Genomic DNA, 7,389 nt, shown 5'->3' with positions numbered 1-7,389 from the left:
ATAACACCAATGTGAAATGAAGAGAAGCAGAAGATCTGTCAACGCTTGGCAAGCACTTTCCTCAGACTCTGACTGTACCATTTGAGATGCCATGTAATTTTCCACATGAAAAGAGAGAGCAGATACAGATATTCCCTTGCCAGGCGCCTAGTTTTAGATGAGGCGTTCCTCCCCATATGTTATTTTGAAGAGTACAAAGATGGGATATTAAGTAATCCCATCCCAAAGATGTCATCATACAACTTCAGAATGACAAGAAATCTGTCTGACAAAACCCAAAATGTTAGTGTGAATCAATCATCCAGATTTGTGGTAACAGTGCGTATATCCAAGCTTCTCATCTGCTGCAGTCACACGGTTTTCTCTTTCCAACTTACATTGTGACATCACTTCACACACTGTCCAGCGGGTTTTCTTGTGCCAGACGCCTAATAAGACAGCTGCATTTGACATATGGCTTTTTCTGGTGTATTTCTGTTATCATTTACTCTTCAAACAGGCTTCCATGGCACTCTTAGAAAAAGAGAAGGTTAGCGTCTGGCACAGCCACTACAGTCACACATGCCAGTATTGTTACTCGCTGATCTCTAATTTGATCATTTTCATCAGAGCGCCTTGGGACGCAAACAGATGGCTTCAGTGGCATATTTAATGACGGTTTCATACACAAGCCTTCTTGAGAAGTTGTCCAATTTAAAACGTCACTGTACTGAAAATGAGCAATGTTCCTCTGCCCGGCCGCACACTTTTGATGTTGCTCCTGTGCAGATAAGAAAAAAAGTAAATTAAAACATGGGCAAAGGCTTTTTTGAATCTGAGCTAAAAGAATGGCAGCCTTTCAACTTAAGTCCAACCGCATGTGCCCTGACTTTCTTAAACTGAAGCTTTGACAAATCATATTGATAAATGTGCAGCGATGATTAATTCACAAGATCAGAACCGTATCCTACAACAGTATGGAGGCCATTATTATTATGTTTGTGTGTATATATATATATTTTTTATATAGAGTATATTATATTTATTTACATAATAAATGTGTATAAATATATACAGATATGATATACTTTACGAAACGATTAGCAAGTACAACATATAATATATATATATATATATATATATATATATATATATATATATATATATATATATATATATATATATATATATATATATATATATATATATATATATATATATATATATATATATATATATATATATATATTTTTTTTTTTTTTTTTTTTTTTTTTTTTTAAACAATGATACACAAGGTGCTTTAAAAAAAGTGAATATTTGGTTAATCATGCAAAATACTTAAAAAAAAAACACTTTAAAAAGTGATGAAAAATAAAAAATGCTTGAGGAAAACATCAAGAGAAAAGATAATCAAGAGATAATCTGATCCATTAAGAATGTCATATTTCAGTGGTGTAATAAAGACTTGGGGGCCAAACTGACCTATTAATATCATACACAAAGGACAGGAAGCACTTCTTTTGAAGTGAATGAAAACCACCCACCTTAATCAAAAAGGAATCTACTGACATTTTCTTGGACGGATATCTTTTAATCTGCACCCAAAGGCAAGGGGCCATTGAGCCATATCCAGCAAATTAATGATGAACAATTTGGAGAATGGGCTGTGTGGTCGGTGAATAGGATTAAGCTGGCAGCTTTGTCAAGAGCAGCTATACATCAAATTAAGCAACAGTGACGCAGCAGAAACAGCACAGAAAAAATGATGCTGACGAGACCTGCTGAACAAAAACATGATCAAAAGTCAAAACTTCTAATCTGGGTGGAGTGGATGGAATAACATTGCTAAATTATAGATATGCAAAGCAACCAACATTTTCTCAATTGAAATCATATTTTCTAATTGTGCCTTTTTAATAATGCTGCTTGATGGTCCTCAAAGTGAAGCGCTCTTCATCTGACAGTGAAAAGCTCTGCTGCTCTTCGCATTCATCAACTTGAGAGCGGAGCAATCACTACTAAACACCTGAACATATTTAACACTCACAAAAAAAAATCATCATCATTTTACTGCAACATCACATAAAGCTTGTTTCTGCCACAGAATAAAACATTTTAAAAGAGAATTGCAACTTTTAATTTCACAATTGCGAGTTTACATCTTGCAACTCTTTTTTTTTTTCTTCTTCTCAGAATTGTGAGATATAGACCCGGTTTCACAGATAGGGCTTAGACTAAACCAAGATTAGGCCTTAGTTCAATTACACTGAGAGAAGAAAAAAAAAAGGTTTTTACTGCTTGTTCAAATTGCTTAATTAAAATGAGCTAAAGCAAAACAATTGCTATACATTTTGTCCTTACTTAATTTGATTGTGTTCAATCCACTTAAATATAAGTCAAATTTAAGTTTACTTAATCCGTTTGTGTTGAGATTACATGAATGATTTGTGTTGCATTATCTGAAACTGGATGGGGCTTGTTAGTTCCCAGCATGCTTTGCATATGGCTAAATCAAAAGAGAGTAAATGTTGTTATTTTATATGTAAAAGTGTTATTTTATGTATTTTTGAGCAAGATGAGAAAGGGGGAGACTTGATTGTGTTTAATAGTCAATTATGTTGGAATTAACCATTTAAATTACAGTGGGTTACCATTGTGGAAAAGAGTGGAGGATTTGCTTGGGCTGTGGACAAATACAACTAATGTCATTACGGTTTTGCTGAAGGTGCATTTAAGATGCTAATGTGTGCTGTTGCTAGTCAACTACCCAGCGCAGTATTATATTTCAGTTGTGTAACATTAAAATATATGAAATTGAAGTAGATGAATGAATATATGAAACTGAATTCCTGAATCATGTCAGGAAGCCATATTAAATTTACTTTGAGATTACTTAATTGGTGGACGGGGTAAACCCAGCCTGATTTGCCGGCGATTTGATTTCGCCCTGCAACTCAGTCTGGAAACCTGTACATTCGTTTCAAATGCTTCAGTTACACTTTTGCGGGAACCAATCACAGACTGGCTTATCCACCTGGCGTGCTATTTGCGGGTTTAACACGATGACGGATGAGAAGCGATGGGTCGTTGCCTGTTGATCACGCCTCTTGTGGTCTGATTGGTTGAAGGACTATCCAATTGCGTACAGAGTCATTTGATATATGCTCGTTTATCACGCCTCTTGTGCAGTAGAAAATACATAGCAGACTCCCCAGACCAATGTTCAATCTTATATTGAGCTTGGTATAGTGATTGCCAGACAACTTAATTGGGTCACTTAAAATGTATTCATTCCATGATGTTGAAGTTACATGAACAAATTATGTTTGTTTAACTTAATTGATTCATGTGGGACTGATGTACACAATTAAATCATGTAAATCCAACACGCTTTTTTTCCTTATAGGGCATTTAAGTAGCTTTTATAAACGTGCCTTAGAAAAACACATTACTGGTGTGCATCTTGAGACAAAACAATGGCACAGACAATTCTGACTTTATAACACGCAGTTGCGACTTTATATCACGCAATTCTGACTTCATAACTCGGAATTTCAAGCTTATATAACACAATTCTGAATTGTTTCTCACAAGTATGACCTTATATCACAATTCTTAGGAAATAAGTCAGAATTGCGAGAAAAAAGTCAGATTTGTTTTTAATGTGGTGGAAACAAGCTTCCATACATAACACTTAAATCAAAGTAAACAAAAATCTGATTTACAACAAAGGGGCATATTTTTATTTTATGAATTTGTATTCTCTGTTTCACAGACTATTTAGCTTGTGGAATCTACAAATTTCATTGCACAGGTGGAAAAAGAAGAGAAAGCTGGTAAATCATTAGGATCAGAGGATTTGGTTTAAATCCAATGCAACTGAGGGCTATCATTACGGGAGAGTGAAAGGGAGGATTGATAACTTGTCATTGTCATAATGTCTCTCAAGAATTCAAAGTTGACAATAATGGGATTATGTTTCAAATGCAATGTGTGAATCTCTGCGTAAACATGCTAACATTGGCCTGAGCCTGAAAATAATTGTAAGAAATCCAACCACAGTGTGGCTGACAATGGGCAATTGCATTGCAGAACCTCCAAAGGACTGCTATCTGAATCTTGAGCCATCATTTAAAAACGTAATAAAATGCATGGCTGAAATACTTTGAGTTGAGAATTGCCAATAATGCTGCCACAAATAATCCTTACAATTCTCTCTCTCTTTATGGTGAATATCCATCTATCCGCTACCAAAACTGATGTTCATTACTGGCACATCAGCTCTCTTTCAGGACCAGTTTAATAGCCTCGGTTCTCTCAGGACTGAAAGAGGCAATAAGCTCATGCCAATACTCACATTCTGCCCATTATGTTTTGATTGCATTAGCAATTGAAATAGAGAAAAAAAAATCCATTGCTTTACACTGGAAAAGGCGATGATGACAGCAAATGCAATATTTCAAGTGCATGTGCATATGCGCATGTGAGTGTCAAAGGAATTTCTTTATGATATTATTTGAAATAAAATGTCATATTGCCAAGTGCTTTCAGACCAGACTATTGTAAGAGGAAGTAGAGGTGGAAAATGCAGACAGGTCCTTGGAGACAGGTACAGGATGTCATTCACTGTTTTACAGTTCATGCAGTTTTACGTCAACTCATTTCACTGGTAATGAAAGCCAATTGTTTTATGATTATGCCAATATTGAAATAGCATCTTATTGATGATTAAATGGGATGTAACAATTGCAACATTTTGCATAACATTCTGTCTCATTCAGGCCTTGAAGTCTGCTCATGCCATCGGGTACCTGAATCATTGGGGAAGTAGAGCACAAGGCATCGGTCCCATGATAGAGTACTTAAATTGGGCCGTTCGTTGAGCACTGAGGAAGAATCTTTATGCCCAGTCGCTGCATCCTTTACTCTTTCCTCTTAAGGGAGCAAAGATCCAAAATGCGTTCGAGTGTGGCGAGGTAAGACAGAAGACAGTGATTCTCTCAAAGGCTGACAGGCCTAAAGAGAGTTCCTAAGTATCTGGGGACGGTAGCCAAAAAACTTCACAAATAGAGATTGTAACCGCGTTCATTTAATGTATGGTTCTACTTCTACATTGATGCTATTCAATCTAACAAGAACCTAAGGGTTTATTTTTCAAAGATAATCTACAATAAACAACAATTGTAGCCCTCTTGCGTTAATTAGACACAGCAAACAGCAACACATTTTTTTTTACAGAACAGAGCTATGAAAAGATGGAGCTTTTGTTGTTTCAGCTGAAGGCTGAATGAAACCGGGCTTAATGGAATTATTTTTTTCTACTGACAACTCACTTTCTGTAAGATAAAAGTACAAAAACAAGTTTGAGAGTTTGAAAACATTTCAGGCTCTTCAGATGAGTCTTTGTGCATGTGTGTTTGAGAGTAATATGCTGTTAGCTACTCTTTTTATAGAGAGCGCTGATCCATCTAAGCCTGGTTTAAAAAAGTCACAAGTGGCTACACATGCTTCATCCACAGAGAAAAATGCTATTTCCATTTGGGAGATGTACAGGTTTAGAATGCGGTGAACAATGGGGCTGGTTTGTGGGATGTCGGGCACAGAGAGACGGCTGTAGAGTTTCCTTTGCTGAACGGCGGGGCAGCAAAGCCGCTCACAAGCTACTCTGTAAAAAGCATAAAACAATGGTCAGTCCCAGAGTCCCAATGCATCTCAAAGCTCCTGCTTTTGTGAGGAAAGAAAAGTAGATCAATTTCTCTGCCTACTGGAGTCCATTCCGTCCAATGTGCCAACCTTTTGAAATGAGAAACGACCAAAAGTGGCTGAGTTGATGCCAAAGCATCTTAAGAAAAATACATCCAGAGCAGGAAGTCAGATACTGAGGTAACTGCAATGATGAAAGACGATTAAAATGGTGCTTAAAATGCAGAGTGTAGCAACATTATCTTTTTTGCATGTTTTATCCACATTGCAGGCCAAAGTCCACCTACTTAACCCGAAGAGACCATTTTACTGACGTAAATTAAACCAAACCGAATTAAGTTTGCTTTTATGTGCCATCAAGTATTGGGACACCCCTCCAAATCATTGAATTCAGGTGTTCCAATCATGTTCATGGCCAAAGGTGTATAAAATCAAGCACCTATACATGCAGACTGCTTTTACAAACATTTGTGAAAGAATAGGTCGCTCTCAGGAGCTCTGTGAATTCAAGCGTGGTACCATGATAGTGCATAAAAGTTGGCAATTTTCTGTAGAGTCAATAGCTACAGACCTCCAAACTTTGTGTGGCCTTCAGATTAGCTCAAGAACAGTGCATTGAGAGCTTCATGGAATGGGTTTCCATGGCCGAGCAGCTGCATCCAAGCCTTACATCACCAAGTTCAATGCAAAGCGTCGGATATAGTGGTGTAAAGGACTGGAGTGACGAATCACGCTCCTCTGTCTGGCAATGGACGAGTCAGGGTTTGGCCATTGCCATGAGAATGGTACTTGACTGACTGCATTGAGCCAAGTGTAAATATTATGGTGTGGGGTTGTTTTTCAGGGGATGGCCCCTTAGTTCCAGTGAAAGGAACTCTTCATTTTTCAGCATACCAAGACATTTTGGAAGATTTCATACTCTCAACTTTGTGGGAACAGTTTGGGGATGGCCCCTTCCTGTTCCAACATGACTGCGCACCAGTGCACAAAGCAAGGTCCATAAAGACATGGATGAGTGGGTTTGGTGTGGAGGAACGTGACTGGCCTGCACAGAGTCATGACCTCAACTCGATAGAACACCTATGGGATGATTTAGAGCGAAGACTGTGAGCCAGGCCTTCTCGTCCAACATCAGCGCCTGACCTCACAAATGCACTTCTAGAAGAATGGTCAAATATTCCCATAAACATACCCCTAAACCTTGTGGAAAGCCTTCCCAGAAGAGTTGAAGCTGTTATAGCTGCAAAGGGTGGGGCAAATCCATATTAAACCCTAGGGATTAAGAATGGAATGTCATTTAAATTCATGTGCATGTAAAGGCAGGCATCCCAAAACTTTTGGCAATATAGTGTATATATATGATGGATATTTTTCTACTTAATTTTTATTTACCTGACAGCAACTGCAAGAGGACTTCACATAAGTACAGTATGACATTTTTTAAATGTTATAACAATTTAAAAATATTCATAAATAAATCAAAGATATTATAGTTAATTTATACAAAATTATTTATAGATAAAAATATTTATTTATAAATGTATCACTGATAACAAAGACAGACAGACAATACAAACAAATAAAATAGTAGAAACATATCCATCTAATAATATTAGTATTCATTAAATTAAAAGCTAAATATCTATTATAGTAAAAGCTAAATATATTTATCTAATAATATGTGTATTATTATTTATATAAAAAGCT

The sequence above is a fragment of the Gobio gobio genome, assembly GCF_949357685.1.
Source record: "Gobio gobio genome assembly, chromosome: 14".
Lineage (NCBI taxonomy): Eukaryota > Metazoa > Chordata > Actinopteri > Cypriniformes > Gobionidae > Gobio > Gobio gobio.
This window is presented reverse-complemented; position numbering follows the sequence as displayed.